This window comes from Gossypium arboreum, chromosome 1 (genome assembly GCF_025698485.1).
Source record: "Gossypium arboreum isolate Shixiya-1 chromosome 1, ASM2569848v2, whole genome shotgun sequence".
Classification (NCBI taxonomy): Eukaryota; Viridiplantae; Streptophyta; class Magnoliopsida; order Malvales; family Malvaceae; genus Gossypium; species Gossypium arboreum.
The window spans coordinates 45,170,249-45,187,509 of record NC_069070.1 but is presented as its reverse complement, the minus strand read 5'-3'; the positions used below and the strand labels follow the sequence as shown (position 1 = coordinate 45,187,509).

At 37.0% G+C, this 17,261-nt stretch overlaps 1 non-coding gene across 1 annotated transcript; it reads left to right on the top strand.

Moving 5' to 3' along the window:
• The first annotated feature begins 15,480 nt into the window (after positions 1 to 15,480).
• On the top strand, positions 15,481 to 15,586 carry LOC128281572 (small nucleolar RNA R71). The gene has a single exon (XR_008271807.1). It is a non-coding gene; the product is annotated as a small nucleolar RNA R71 (small nucleolar RNA).
• Positions 15,587 to 17,261: the final 1,675 nt, after the last annotated feature.

The window sequence follows — 17,261 nt, the reverse complement described above, 5'->3', positions numbered from 1 at the left end:
TAATAGGCTGAATAAAATATGTAATCAAAGCTTAATTAGTCTAGTTTCTTATAAAAGAGACCGTGTGAGCAAAGAAATTTCCTATAAAGAGATATTTAAAGTTGTGTGAGACGGTGTTAGAATGACTCCGAAATCCCCTGTTCTGTCTTTAGAAAATCATTATAATTTGTACAAAAATGTTTATAAGATAAAATTTATATGCTTAGACTCCTTAATGAGTCTAGTTTCAAATGAAATCAAATACAACACATTTTGAATTCTGTAAAATGAGAAATTTGATTCGTAGTGAAGAGTGGTCAGATTAGTCAAACAGTGAAACAGGGGAAACTTTAAGAAAAATCTGGTATTGAATGGCCAAACCAAAAATTCTGAAAATTTTATGGATGGAAGATATATGAGTCTACATTCAGAGAAAATTAACGGCAATTGATTTGGAGTTTTGTTGCTCCAGTTATAAATAATTCAGTGACTATTGCTCAGGAAAAACAGCTTGTGCTGAATTTGAGATTATGTTGTAAACCTTGACAAAACTTGTTTTAGTTGCTCATAAGCTATTGATTAAACCCATACATGAATTCTAAATTGTGATATTGTAAAATGATATATGAGTGATAGATGTAGATTCAGCCAAGACAAAGTGTATACGTGAAAGTATATGTGGTATGTGAAGTATATTTGGATAATTGTGATGTGAATACATGAAAATTTATATTTTGATTTAGGATTTTAATGTGATGAATGTGAACATGCGTATGTGCGATAAGGCCGAATGGCCAATGTGATGAATGTGAACATGCATATATGAGATAAGGCCGAATGGCCAATGTGATGAATGTGAACATGTATATATGTGGTAAGGCCGAATGGCTAATGCGAAATGTGTATGAGTTAGATATGAGATAAAGCCGAATGGCTAATGCGAAACGTGTATGAGATGGATATGTGGTAAAGCCAAATGGCTAATGTGAGATATGTATGAGATGTGTATATATATATATATATATATATATATATATATATATATGGCCAAATGACAAACGGCGGAAGGTGTGTTTTATTAGATATTGATGAGGTAAATAAATTACAAATATGATAGTCGATGTGAATGTTGTAACATGTGAATAAATATGCATGAAACTCTGTGATGTAAATCCGGGATTTAAGGCCCGATGACTATATGTGGTGACTATGTCCGGGTTAAGACCCGCTGACTTCGTGTGGAGATTTCATCTGAGCTAAAGGTCCCGCCGATAATCCGAGGAGAGTTTAAAGCTATAAGACTTCGTAATAAGAATTACTTATAAATTTACTCAATGCGAAAGGTTAAACAGGTATGTACTCCAAGTTTATATGTGAGCTTGATTTGAACTAAATCATAAGGTAGTTATGTGATGCATACGAGAGCAATCTATGAGACTATTCCTATGATTATGTGACATCGGATCAGTGTGAGAGGTTATGTGAAATCATACAATATATCTATGTCACATGAGCTCACTTTTATGTGAAAGTTTATCTTCCTATTGTATATGATGAGATGTGCATATTCAGTAAAGGGATGGTATGCCCGAAGGAAGAGTGAAATAAAAATACGAACAACTATATTATAATTTGATTGTTATCTGTTGACACTGCTTAAAACTTACTAAGCATTGTAATGCTTACTCCGTTTACTTTGTTTTCACTGTTTTATAGATCTCATTGCGAAGCTACAGGCTCGGGGATCGTCCTCAACTAGTCACACTATCACTATCCACTGCTTGTTACTGTTATGTTTAGAATTATTTTATGGCATGTATAGAATAGACTAGTGGCGGAAGAATATTTTTGGTTAATGTATATAAACCATGTGAAAATGGCATCTTTTGAATGTTTACTTAGAGAAGTTTATATTTTATCCCTGGCTGTGCTTAGTACTTATTTAAATGAATGATCTTTATTTCAAGAAAAAGTTCAAAATTTTACTGTTCTGACATTAATTACAAGTCTGGTAATGCCCCTTACCTATTCCGGCGACGGTTACGGGATAGGGGTGTTACATGTTCTTCAAAACTGTTTCCAGCATAGAGGGTGTCACCACAGGATCAGTACTAGTAGAGTGATTTATACAACCACCTTCAATTTTTGATGTGTTACTCGAATTACAAGCTTGAAGGGTGATTATTTCGTCTCCCACACGAAGTGTGTGTTCACCTGTACCAACATCAATAATGTAACACCCCGTACTCGAGACCGTTGCCGGAGTCGAACACGAGGTGCTAACGGACTTAATTCATTTACTTACACAGTTCATTTTAAAATTTCCAGACAAGCTGGTTAACTGCATCACTGTCACCTTAAAAATCATATCTCGAGTTCAAAAACTCGAAAACTGATTCCGTAAATTTTCCCTGAAACTAGACTTATATGTCCATCTACAAATTTTTTTCTAGAATTTTTGGTTGAGCCAATTAGTACAGTTTATTAGTTAAAGTCTCTCCTGTTTCAGGGTTCGACTACTCTGACCTTCATGCATTACGACTTAGATATCTCCCTGTACAGAGCTTCAATACTTATGCCGTTTGTTTTTAATGAAACTAGACTCAAAATGGAATCTATACATGGAAGCATGACTTCTAATTGTCTCTGGTTAATTTATGGTAAATTTTCAAAGTCAGAATAGGGGATCCAGTAATCGTTCTGGCCCTGTTTCACGAAAACTTAAACATCTCATAAAATACGACTCATATGGTTTTTTCGCTTCTTCCATATGAAAATAGACTCATCAAGGTTTGTTTACATAATTTATTCATTATTTAATTACATTTATACTATTTTTAGTGATTTTTCAAACTCACATCACTGCTGCTGTCAGCATCTATTTTAAGGCAGATTTCACCTATTTCATAGTTTTCCATGAATCAACTAGCAAATTGACATACATTATTATCAAGGGTAATCCCAATTAGCCATGACGTACGTAGCACCAATAGGACCATGATTGGCCATTCCAATGGCTAGTCATTACCAAACATTTCCACACCACTTAATAACCATATCACAAGACCATAATGTTATACTTCGAAATATACGAATATACGAGCCATTTTCGCATGGCTATACGAATACACATTACAAAAGGGTACTTAATTAACAACAAGGGTCAGCCCTATACATGCCGTTTTCAAAATTGAACTAAAAGAGTACCAAAAAGTGGCTTAGATAGTGTGGACGACTTCGACTTTTACAATCCCGAGTCAGATAGCTGACGAGCAAAATCTATAAAACAGAGAATTAAAGCAGAGAATAAGCATTTCGATGCTTAGTAAGTTTTAAGCAATGAAATCATTTAAAGGAATGGCATAATAATATCAAGTTTATTTATTCATCCCTTGGCCGAATAGAAACATAACCGAGATATCACTTTTATCATTAATATCACAAAGGTGAAAGCAATTTATCCGGCCAACTCCAATCCACAACCGAATGCTCTCATCTCAAATGTCCCTGTCCATTTCATGCATATGCACACACATTCATAACTATGACATTGAACTCTCATATTCGGAACTCATACATCATAATCAGATCATAAACATTCGGATGATTTAAATAATGTGCTAAGCATTCCCATCAATTTCAAAGTCATAATTGAAGTATATTCACATTCTCAACAAGGGTAAATTACTTACCGGTTGTCTTACGATAAGTAGCGCATGTGATTAAAATTATTCCAGCATGTATTATATGATTTCTTGTAAGAACACTTACGGGTTTTCACCTCAAATATTATGCTGGTGCAACATCCTTCGAATAAAGTCCGACTCTTAGCACCGCTCAAAAGCCCTTCGAGACCAAGCTCGGATTAGACTCTCGCTCAAGGCCCTTGAACTAAGTCCGGTTATGACACCGGCTCTAAAAAGCCCTTCAAACTAAGTTCGGTTATTAGCACCGGCTCAAAAGCCCTTGAGACCAAGCTCGGATTTAGACCCGATTAGCATTCACACGTATATGCATATATATATATATCATATCACATCCGGATATCATTCACGATACTCGAATACAATTACAGACATGTTTACTAACCATACATCGATCGATTCATTAATCCCACACAAATAACATAATCCCTTTTCGTTAATCCACAAGATTCCTATAACCATTCGCCACAAGTAAATACCTTACTTATTTATTTTACCATGTAATTCAAGTAGAATCGTCAAGTCACGAGTTAATTATTATGCTCATAGACAAATAACTGCCTTATTAAATTGTGAGCTAAATTTCATTACTCAAAGACTTACCTCGGATGTTGTCGAACGATTTCAACGGCTATTCGATCACTTTTTCCTTTCCCTTATCCAACTTTGATCCTCTAAGCTCTTGAGCTAAATCAAACAAATGTACTTCTCAATCAAACACATACATACGGCAACCATATACATTTCAAAAACCAATTCATTCGTATCATTTGTCCATATATTAGCTTTTAGCATATTTGGTCATTAGAGCGACCTATTTAACTTTCAAGCATTCATTTCTAATTTTAATTAAACAATGCCGAATGCCATTAACTACTAATGCCACACACACATATGCATAAAATTCATCCATACATAACCTATAGCTCATTCGGTCATTCATCTCTCAAACCTATCAAAGCTTCATATCAAACTTCCCTGGCCGAATACACATATAAGCACATAATGCACATTTAGCATTTTTATTTACTTCATGATACATTCGGCCTTGGCATAATTTCATTAAAATCCTATTAGCCACTTCACCAATCAATTATATCATCTACTTAATATTTCATAACTTATCATGCTAGCTGAATATTATTTATTCAAGTTCATCATCTTCATATTCGGCATTAGCATCAAATATAATAGCCAATTCTTCCCACTTTGAATCTATGCATCCATTTAATCATAGTTTGTTCAAGCACTCATACAACAAGATTCATCCAATTTAACAAGAAACAAAAACTTTATTCCTCCATAGCTACAATGGCCGAAAGATCTAGACATCTCAATACCGAAATTTCTAACATGGGTTGCCTAAAGAATTTGGTAGGGAGTTCAAATTTATCTAACATTTCAAGTAACTTAACACATCCATATAGCTAACATGCTAGTAGTATCAAGGCGTCAATTAAAATTTTGAAGCCTTTTAGCCGAATCCTAACTCTCCAACAACCCCAATTTCATCCATGAGATAAATAGAAGTAGGCTAACCCTCCAAAGGATGTGTAAACCTCCAAAAGCAACATTGAACATACCTTAATCTAAAGAACCACCTTGGCCGAACTTCCCCTCTTCTTCTTCCTTCAATTCACGGCAATGGAGGAGCAACCTAGCTAATTTTTTTGTTTCTCCCCTACTAACCACTATTATTTTATTACCCATGTTCTTTATTTTATTATTTCTAACATAAAACACTAACATAAAATGTTTATAATACATTTTAACCCATAGCATGGCCGCCACTACTTGTCATAGGTGGAAATTTGACATGCAAACCCATTATTTTCATAACATCCACTAATAGATCCTTATAGATTAACCCATCACATTTCAAAAGTGTCACACATAAGTCCTATTAACTAAATTCAGATGCAATTGACCAAATCGAAGCTCAAAACTTTCACACACTCATATTCACATATTTTAGACAATAAATATTATACTTAAATACTTCGGTGACTCGGTTTAGCGGTCTCGAAACCACTTTCCGACTAGGGTCAATTTAGGGCTGTCACAACTCTCCCCCACTTAAGAAATTTTCGTCCCCGAAAATCTTACCGATAAATAGGTTTGGGTATCGTTCTTTCATAGAGTTCTCGGTTTCCCAAGTAGCTTCTTCGATTCCGTGTTTAAGCCACAACACCTTTACTAACTGAACCCTTTTGTTTTGCAACTCTTTCACTTCACTAGCCAGGATACGAATCGGTTCTTCTTCATAACTCATATCGGATTGAATTTCAACCTCTGATGGATTAATTATGTGCGATGGATCAGATCTATAACGTTTAAGCATCAAAACATGAAAGACGTCGTGAATCTTTTCAAGTTCAGGGGGTAAAATCAATCTATACGCAACTGGACCAACTCGTTCGGATATTTAATATGGCCCAATGAACCTCGGACTCAGTTTGCCCTTACGGCCAAATCTGAGTATCTTTTTCCAAGGTGAAACCTTAAGAAACACTTTGTGTCCCACCTGATACTCAATATCTCTTTGTTTTAAATCCGCGTACGACTTCTGACGATCTAATGCTGCCTTCAGACTCTCACGAATTAGTTTTACTTTCTGCTCAGCATCTTTAATCAAATCAACTCCGAATATTTTACTCTCACCGAGTTCGGTCCAAAACAACAGTGTACGGCATTTACGACCGTACAAAGCCTCATAAGGTGCCATCTTAATGCTTGATTGAAAACTATTGTTGTAAGCGAATTCAATCAAAGGTAAATACCGCTCCCATGAACCACTAAACTCAAGGATGCAATATCTCAACATATCCTCGAGTATCTGAATTATTTGCTTGGATTGACCATCAGTCTGTGGATGAAAAGCGGTGCTAAAATGCAACTTGGTACCCAAGGCTTCTTGCAATTTCTTCCAAAATCGTGAGGTGAACCTCAGATCTCTATCCGACACAATAGAAATAGGTACCCCGTGTAATCTCACAATCTGAGAAACATACAATTCAGCTAGTTTATCCAATGAAAAATCCGTACGTACGGGGATAAAGTGAGCCAACTTAGTCAGTCTATGAGCAACAACCCAAATCGCATCTTTCTTACTTGCCGACACTGGCAACCCAGATACAAAATCCATCGTGACTCGATCCCATTTCCATTCGTATCATGATCGGTCAAGTAAACTCAGAGGCACTTGATGTTCCGCTTTCACTTGTTGACATATTAAACACTTGAAACAAATTCGAAATGTCTCGTTTCATACCATGCCACCAAAAGCGACGTCTCGGATCGTTGTACATTTTGTACTCCCGGGTGAATTGACATTCGGCTACAATGAGCTTCGTTCGAATCATCGAAATAAGTTCAATTTCTTGGAACACATAAACGACTTCTGAACCTCAAACAATCGTCATCATCAATTTGAAACTCTGATTCCATATTCGAAACACATTCAGCCTGTTTTGCAACCAATTAATCATGGACTTTCTAAGCTTCACGAATTTGATGAATCAACAATGGTTTGGCCTTTAATTCAGCTACTAACACATTGTCGGATAGAACACACAAGTGTACATTCATCGCTCAGAAAAAGCAAACAAAGGATTTACGACTTAAAGCATCCGCAACCACATTAGCCTTTCCCGGGTGATAGTCAATGACAAGCTCATAATCTTTTAACAACTCAAGCCAACGTCTTTGTCGCAGATTCAAGTCTCTTTGAGTCATCAAATATTTGAGACTTTTGTGATCCGAAAATACATGGCATTTCTCGCCAAATAGGTAATGTCGCCATATTTTCAAAGCGAATACGATGGCAGCTAATTCGAGATCATGGGTTGGATAAGTTTTCTCATGTGGCTTCAATTGCCTAGACGCATAGGCCACAACTTGACCTTCTTGCGTCAATACACAACCCAACCCAAGTAAGGATGCATCACTGTAAATGACAAACTCCTTGCCTGATTCGGGCTGCACTAGTACTGGAGCTTCAGTCAAATAAGTTTTCAGTTGATCAAAACTTTTCGACACTTTTCATCCATTCGAACTTAACATCTTTCAAGTAGTTTCGTTATTGGTGTGGCTATCATCGAGAAACCCTTTACGAACCGTCTGTAGTAACCGGCAAGTCCCAAAAAGCTCTGAACTTCAGTAATATTTCTCGGAGGCTTCTAGTTAAGTATGGCTGAAATTTTGCTCGGATCAACTCGAATACCCGATGCAGATACCACATGTCCCAAGAAGCTAACCTCTCTTAACCAGAACTCACACTTACTGAACTTAGCATATAACTGCTTATCCCATAAAATTTGCAACACTAATCCCAGGTGTTTAGCATGATCGGTTTCATTTCTCGAATAGACCAAAATATCATCGATAAACACAACTACAAACCAATCCAAAAACGGTCTGAAGATTCGATTCATCAAATCCGTAAATACCGCAGGGGCATTAGTGAGCCCAAACGGCATCACTAAGAACTCGTAGTGACCGTATCTCGCTTACGAAAGCGCTTTGGGTATATCCGAATCTCGAATTTGCAACTGATAATAACCCGATCTCAAATCTATCTTTGAAAACACTGAGGCTCCTTTTAGTTGATCAAACAGATCATCAATTCGTGGTAACGGATATTTATTCTTTATAGTCACTTTATTTAGCTGACGATAATCGATGCACAACCTCATGGTTCCGTCCTTCTTTTTCACAAACAATATTGGTGCACCCCAAGGTGAGAAACTTGGTCGAGCGAAACCTCTATCCGTCAACTCTTGTAACTGAGCTTTCAATTCCTTTAATTCTATTGGTGCCATATGATACGGAGCTATCGAAATCGATGTAGTCCCAGGTACAAGCTCAATACCAAACTCTACCTCCCGAACAGGTGGTAAACCCGGTAATTCTTCGAGAAAAACATCCAGATATTCACAAATCAAGCAAGCATGATTCAGCTTCTTTTCTAACTCTTTGTCATCAAGTACATACGCAAGGTATGCTTCACACCCCTTTCTTACATATTTCTGAGCCAACATCGATGATATTACAGCTGGCAACCCACTCAAGTCAGTAGACTAAACTCGGATTATCTCGTTATTTACACACCTCAAATCAATGGTTTTTCTTTTGCAATTTACAATTGCATCATGTACGGTTAACCAATCCATACCGATGATAACATCAAATTCATCAAACGGTAAAAGCATCAAATCGGCCGAAAAACAGGAACCTCGGATTACTAAGGGACATTTCTTACGCACTTTATCAACAAGCACACAATGACCCAAGGGATTCGATACTCTAATAACGAACTCAGTAGACTCAACAGGTAAAGTCTTACTGGATGCTAAAGTCTCACATATATAAGAATGAGTAGAACCAGGGTCAATCAATGCAATCACATTGGTATCAAATAGAGTGAATGTACCGGTAATAACATCAGGCGAAGAAGCATCCTCGCGTGCACGTATAGCATAAGCTCTAGCAGGAGCACGAGCCTCAGATCTGGTTGTAGCGTCTCTAGATCCTCTCTGACCGCCACTAGGATTTCCCGCATTCTTAGATGGTCGACCTCGAGCAGTAGTAGCACACGGTTTCCCACTCTGATTTATATTCTATTCAGACAGTCTCGGGCAATCCTTGATAAAGTGGTCAGCTGATCCGCACTTATAACAGGAGCGGTCATGGAATCTACAACTTCCCGAATGCCATTTACCACAATACTGGCACTCCGTCCTATCTCGACGATCATTTCCAACACTGGCCACCGAAGTGACTCGTGTACCCACAGGGGGTTGATCACGATCTCGTCTAGAAAAGCCCGAAGTGTCTTTAGATCGGCCTAAACCATCTCTAAATTTCTTTGATAACTGTTGAAAGGGCTTTCCCGAAGATCTCTTACGAAACTCCTTTACTCCCATATCAGCTTTTCCTTTCTCCTTACAGAGCTCTTCGGCTTTGCAAGCTCGTTCGACAAGTACCACAAATTCTCAGATTTCTAAAATGCCAACATACAGCTTTATATCATCATTCAGTCCATCCTCGAAACGTTTACACATCACAGCTTCTGAAGAAATGCATTCTCGAGCGTACCGGCTAAGCCTTACAAACTTTCGTTCATAATTAGTAACCGACATGGAACCTTGTTTAAGTTCAAGAAATTCCTTCCGTTTTTGATCAATGAATCTCTGACTGATATACTTTTTTCGAAACTCGGTTTGGAAAACTCCCAAGTTACTTGCTCTCTGGGCACAACAGAAATCAACGTATTCCACCAATAGTAGGCAGAATCACATAGCAAGGAGATAGTACACTTTAGGCATTCATCGGGTGTGCAAGATAATTCATCGAGTACCCGAATAGTGTTGTCCAACCAAAATTCAGCTTGCTCGGTATCATCGTTGTCCGTAGCTTTAAATTCAGTAGCCCCGTGTTTTCGGATTCTGTCAACTGGGGGCTTATTTGACCTTATTTGGTCAGTTATCGGATGTATTGTAGGTGCGGGGGTTGTATTAGTCGGGAATGGAGGTTGTGGAAAAGCCGTATTAGTTCGAATATATTGGTTGAACCAATCATTCATCATGCTATAAAAAGCCTGTCTAGCTTCGTCATTCTGATTACTAGCAATAGGTTGAGAGTCCACCGGCGCTGTCTCTTGTGTGGGAGCAAGCGCTACACTCTCAAGATCATCAGCTACTGCTCGGTTGGGATCGGGATCCATTACTATAAATAAACACATTTTTAACTGTCAGAAATCGCCACACTATCAAATAAACACACAATGGCATGTATAGCTAGACCCGAACGTAGTACGGTAGTCCTAGAATCGACTAAACCGTAGCTCTGATACCAATAAAATTGTAACACCCCATACTCGAGACCATTGTCGGAGTCGAACACGAGGTGCTAACGGACTTAATTCATTTACTTACACAGTTCATTTTAAAATTTCCAGACAAGCTGGTTAACTGCGTCATTGTCACCTTAAAAATCATATCTCGAGTTCCAAAACTCGAAAATTGATTACGTAAATTTTCCCTGAAACTAGACTTATATGTCCATCTACAAATGTTTTTCTAGATTTTTGGTCTAGCCAACTGGTACAGTTTATTAGTTAAAGTCTCTCCTGTTTCAAGGTTCGACTACTCTGACCTTCATGCATTACGACTTAGATATCTCCCTGTACAGAGCTTCAATAATTATGTCGTTTGTTTCTAATGAAACTAAACTCAAAAAGAAATCTATACATATGAAGCATGACTTCTAATTGTCTCTAGTTAATTTATGGTAAATTTTCAAAGTCAGAACAGGGGATCCAGTAATCATTCTGGCCCTATTTCACGAAAACTTAAACATCTCATAAAATACGGCTCAGATGGTGGTTTCGCTTCTTCCATATGAAAATAGACTCATCAAGGTTCGTTTACATAATTTATTCATTATTTAATTACATTTATACTATTTTTAGTGATTTTTCAAACTCACATCACTGCTGCTGTCACCATCTATTTTAAGGCAGATTTCAACTATTTCATAGTTTTCCATGAATCAACTAGCAAATTGACATACATTATTATCAAGGGTAATCCCGATTAGCCATGACGTACGTAGCACCAAATGGACCATGATTGGCCATTCCAATGGCTAGTTATTACCAAACATTTCCACACCACTTAATAACCATATCACAAGACCATAATGTTATACTTCAAAATATACGAGCCATTTTCGCATGGCTATACGAATACACATTACAAAAGGGTACTTAATTAACAACAAGGGTCAGCCCTATACATGTCGTTTTCAAAATTGAACTAAAAGAGTACCAAAAAGTGGCTTAGATAGTGTGGACGACTTGACTTTGACAATCCCGAGTCCGATGGTGACGAGCAAAATCTATAAAAGAGAATTAAAGCGAGAATAAGCATTTCGATGCTTAGTAAGTTTTAAACAATGAAATCATTTAAAGGAATGGCATAATAATATCAAGTTTATTTGTTCATCCCTTGGCCGAATAGAAACATAACCGAGATATCACTTTTATCATTAATATCACAAAGGTGAAACCAATTTATCCGGCCAACTCCAATCCACAACCAAATGCTCTCATCTCAAATGTCCCTATCCATTTCATGCATAAGCACACACATTCATAACTATGACATTGAACTCTCATATTCGGAACTCATACATCATAATCAGATCATAAACGTTCGGATGATTTAAATAATGTGCTAAGCATTCCCATCAAATTTCAAAGTCATAATTGAAGTATATTCACATTCTCAACAAGGGTAAATTTGTCTTATAGTAAGTAGCGCATGTGATTAAAATTATTCTAGGATGTATTATATGATTTGTCGTAAGAACACTTACTGGTTTTCACCCTCAAATATTATGCTGGTGCAACATCCTTCGGAATAAAGTCCGACTCTTAGCACCGGCTCAAAAGCCCTTCGAGACCAAGCTCGGATTAGACTACTGGCTCGAAGGCCCTTTGGAACTAAGTCCGGTTATGACACTGGCTCTAAAAAGCCCTTCGAAACTAAGTTTGGTTATTAGCACTGGCTCAAAAGCCCTTCGAGACCAAGCTCGGATTTAGACCCCGATTAGCATTCATACGTATATGCATATATATATATATATCATATCACATCTGGATATCATTCCTGATACTCGAATACAATTACAGCATGTTTACTAACCATACATCGATCGATTCATTAATCCCACACAAATAACATAATCCCTTTTCGTTAATCCACAAGATTCCTATAACCATTCGGCTACAAGTAAATACCTTACTTATTTATTTTACCATGTAATTCAAGTAGAATCGTCAAGTCACGAGTTAATTATTATGCTCATAGACAAATAATTGCCTTATTAAATCGTGAGCTAAATTTCACTACTCAAAGACTTACCTCGGATGTTGTCGAACGATTTCAACGGCTATTCGATCACTTTTTCCTTTCCCTTATCCAACTTTGATCCTCTAAGCTCTTGAGCTAAATCAAACAAATGTACTTCTCAATCAAACACATACATACGGCAACCATATACATTTCAAAACCAATTCATTCAGATCATTTGTCCATATATTAGCTTTTAGCATATTTGGTCATTAGAGCGACCTATTTAACTTTCAAGCATTCATTTCTAATTTTAATTAAACAATGCCGAATGCCATTAACTACTAATGCCACACACACATATGCATAAAATTCATCCATACATAACCTATAGCTCATTCGGTCATTCATCTCTCAAACCTATCAAAGCTTCATATCAAACTTCCCCGGCGAATACACATATAAGCACATAATGCACATTTAGCATTTTATTTACTTCATGATACATTCGCCTTGGCATAATTTCATTAAAATCCTATTAGCCACTTCACCAATCAATTATATCATCTACTTAATATTTCATAACTTATCATGCTAGTGAATATTATTTATTCAAGTTCATCATCTTCATATTCGGCATTAGCATCAAATATAATAGCCAATTCTTCCCACTTTGAATCTATGCATCCATTTAATCATAGTTTGTTCAAGCACTCATACAACAAGATTCATCCAATTTAACAAGAAACAAAAACTTTATTCCTCCATAGCTACAATGGCCGAAAGATCTAGACATCTCAATACCGAAATTTCTAACATGGGTTGCCTAAAGAATTTGGTAGGGAGTTCAAATTTATCTAACATTTCAAGTAACTTAACACATCCATATAGCTAACATGCTAGTAGTATCAAGGCGTCAATTAAAATTTTGAAGCCTTTTAGCCGAATCCTAACTCTCCAACAACCCCAATTTCATCCATGAGATAAATAGAAGTAGGCTAACCCTCCAAAGGATGTGTAAACCTCCAAAAGCAACATTGAACATACCTTAATCTAAAGAACCACCTTGGCGAACTTCCCTCTTCTTCTTCCTTCAATTCACGGCAATGGAGGAGCAACCTAGCTAATTTTTTTGTTTCTCCCCTACTAACCACTATTATTTTATTACCCATGTTCTTTATTTTATTATTTCTAACATAAAACACTAACATAAAATGTTTATAATACATTTTAACCCATAGCATGGCCGGCCACTACTTGTCATAGGTGGAAATTTGACATGCAAACCCATTATTTTCATAACATCCACTAATAGATCCTTATAGATTAACCCATCACATTTCAAAAGTGTCACACATAAGTCCTATTAACTAAATTCAGATGCAATTGACCAAATCGAAGCTCAAAACTTTCACACACTCATATTCACATATTTTAGACAATAAATATTATACTTAAATACTTCGGTGACTCGGTTTAGCGGTCTCGAAACCACTTTCCGACTAGGGTCAATTTAGGGCTGTCACAAATAATGGTTCTAGCAGTCGCAAAAAAGGGCTGTCCTAAAAATAAAGGTGCGTTACTATCCTCTTCCATGTCTAGAACAACAAAGTCTACTAGGTATATAAATTTATCAATCTTAACAAGAACATCTTCAATGATACCCCTAGGAAATCTAATGGTGTTATCAGCCAATTGAATGCTCACCCTAGTTTGTTTTGGTTTCCCAAGACCTAGCTATTTAAACATTTTATAAGGCATAACATTAATGCTTGCCTCTAAATCAGCCAATGCATTATGAACATCTAAACTACCAATTAAACAAGGAATCATAAAACTCGTTTCATCCTTCAATTTGTTAGGTAGCTTATTCTGTAATATGGCTGAGCAAAACTGCATTCAACTCCACATGCGACGCCTCATCCAACTTTTGTTTATTTGTTAAAAGCTCATTTAAAAACTTGACTGCGTTTGGCATCTGCAAAAGGGCTTCAATAAACGGTAAGTTAATATGTAGTTTCTTTAAAAGTTTAAGGAATTTACCAAATTGTTCGTCTGATCGGTCTTTCCTTGTCGCATTGGGGTATTGCACATGAGGTTTATATTCTATACTTACTGGCTTGTGGCCTACCTCGTCCTTACCTTTGTTTACCACCGTTTCTGGCCTTGGTTCTGTAACTAACCCTTCCTCATCTTGAATGACAATCACGTTGAGTTGCTCCCTTGGGTTAGATTCAGTGTTGCTTGGCAGTTTACCTTGTGGTCGTTTGAAAATCAACTTGGTGAGCTGTCCAATCTGAGTTTCGAGTCCCTGGATTGATGCTTGTTGATTTTTGAGTGCTGTCTCGGTATTCTAAAAATGAGTTTCTGACACCGAGATGAATTTGGTTAGCATCTCCTCAAGGTCCAGCTTTTTCTCCTACTAGTACGATGGTTGCTGAAAGCCTGGAGGGGGTGGTGGTCTCTGATTTCCTTGGCCTTCCCATGAAAATTTTGGGTGGTTCCTCCAACCTGCATTGTAAGTATTGCTATGAGGATTATTTTGAGATCGAGGATTATTACCCATTGAATTTAACTGCTCGTTCTCCATGTTGTGGCCATAGGGTGGGTATTCTGAATTGCTTGATCCTCCTCCACTTGCTTCGCACTGCATTACTGGGTGAACCTGTGAAGAACTAAGAAAATCATCAATTTTCTTATTCAAGAGTTCTACCTGATTAAAGAGCATGGTGACCGAATCGACGTTATAAACGCCGGCTGTTTTCGTTGGCTTTGTCCTCATGACTTGCCACTGATAGTTATTCAGTGACATATCCTCTATAAACTCATAAGCATCTTCAGGTGTCTTATTATTGATGGTTCTGCCATTAGCTGCGTCAACCATTTGTCGAGTCGAAGGATTCAGGCCATTATGAAAGGTTTGAACCTATAGCCAGAGTGGTAACCCATGGTGAGGGCATCTTCGCAAAAGGTCCTTGTATCTCTCCCATGCATCGTAGAGTGTTTCTAAATCCATCTACACAATAGAGGAGATATCATTAGTAATTTGACTGTTTTAGCCGGCGAAAAATATTTTAATAAAAATTTTTTGGTCATCTGTTCCCAAGTAGTGATTGACCCTCGTGACAACAAGTTCAACCACTGTTTAGCCTTATTCCTCAACAAAAAGGGAAACAGCCGAAGGCAAATGGCGTCATCAGAAATCCCATTAATTTTAAAAGTGTCGCAAAACTCTAATAAATTTTCCAAGTGAGCGTTGGGATCCTCGTCCTACAAACCATCAAACTGAACAAACTATTGGATCATTTGAATGGTGTTAGGTTTCAGTTCAAAATTATTCGCAGCAATAGCAGGCCTAACTATGCTTGATTCAATTCCTGTTAAATTAGGTTTAGCATAATCATACATAGTGCGTGGAGCAGGATTCTAATTTACTGGATCAGCAGTAATTGCAGGAGGTAGAAGATTTTCTTGGTTTTCAGCCATCTCCTCGATTGTGGTTGAAATGTCGTCCTCTTGCTCGTCCTCTGTGTATCTTAGGCTTCGCCTTCTTTCTCTTTGATTTTTGTGAACTGTACGGTCGATCTCACCGTCAAAAAGTAGTGGTCCTGACGGGTTTCTTCTAGTCATAAATGAGAAAAACCTATCAGAAAAAATAAATGAAAAATTAGAAAAGAAAATAAAAATTTAAGTTGTAATAAAAGTAAAATGGCTAAAGTAATAAAAATTGAGTGTTCCTAGTATCCTATTTCCCCGAAAACGATGCCAAAAACTTGATACGTGATATTCGTGACAAGTTTTAAAGATTTATGAATGAATCGTTCTTGAGACTAACTTATTATCACGATTAAGGCAAGTGTACCTATCGAACAGTAGTATGGTTCAACAAGACCGGATTGCCAAACCCAAAGGAACCACGAGTACTAGCATTTACTTCTTTTTTGTTATCTAGCCTAAAAATTAAGAGGTGTGATCATCTAACCTAATTACTAAACTAAGAATGCACAGAAAGAAAATTTGGGAAAATACTTTTGGGAATATTCGATTGATTAAGACAATACCTAAGAAAAATCCACCTAGACTTCACTTGTTATTTGACTCTGAATCAGGTGATTTATTCATTTGACTTGATCCGTAGAAATCCCTAAGTTATATTATTATCTCTCTCGAGACTAATAACGTCTAACCTTAGGTTGAATAATTAAAATCTCTTTCTAATTAACACCCTAGAATTGCATTAACTCAATCTCTGGATTCCCTTATTAGGTTTCACCTTAATTCGGTAAAATCTTATCACCCTATCTCTAGGCGTGCAAACAACTGCGCTTAATTATGACAAATTTACTCTCAGAAAGGATCTATTCCTCCTTTGAATAAGAGCTTAACTTGAATCAATATCCTGGAATATCAAAACAAGAATTAAGAACTCATAATTAAGAACAAGTCAAATATTTATCATATAATTCAGATAATACTAACAAGATCCATCTTAGGTTTCATCCCCCTTAGGTATTTAGGGGGTTTAGTTCATACTTATGAAAAAAAACATCTCAAAAGCATAAAGATAACAAAACATAAGAAAACCCAAAACTCCTGAAGGAACTTGAAGGGAGATCTTCAGTCTTGATGATGAATCCGGCTTCTGAGATGAATAATTGGCTTTTCTTGAGTAATTCCTTGCTTCCTACTCTGCGCGCCCCTTTTAAGTGCCTCCTCAGGTATT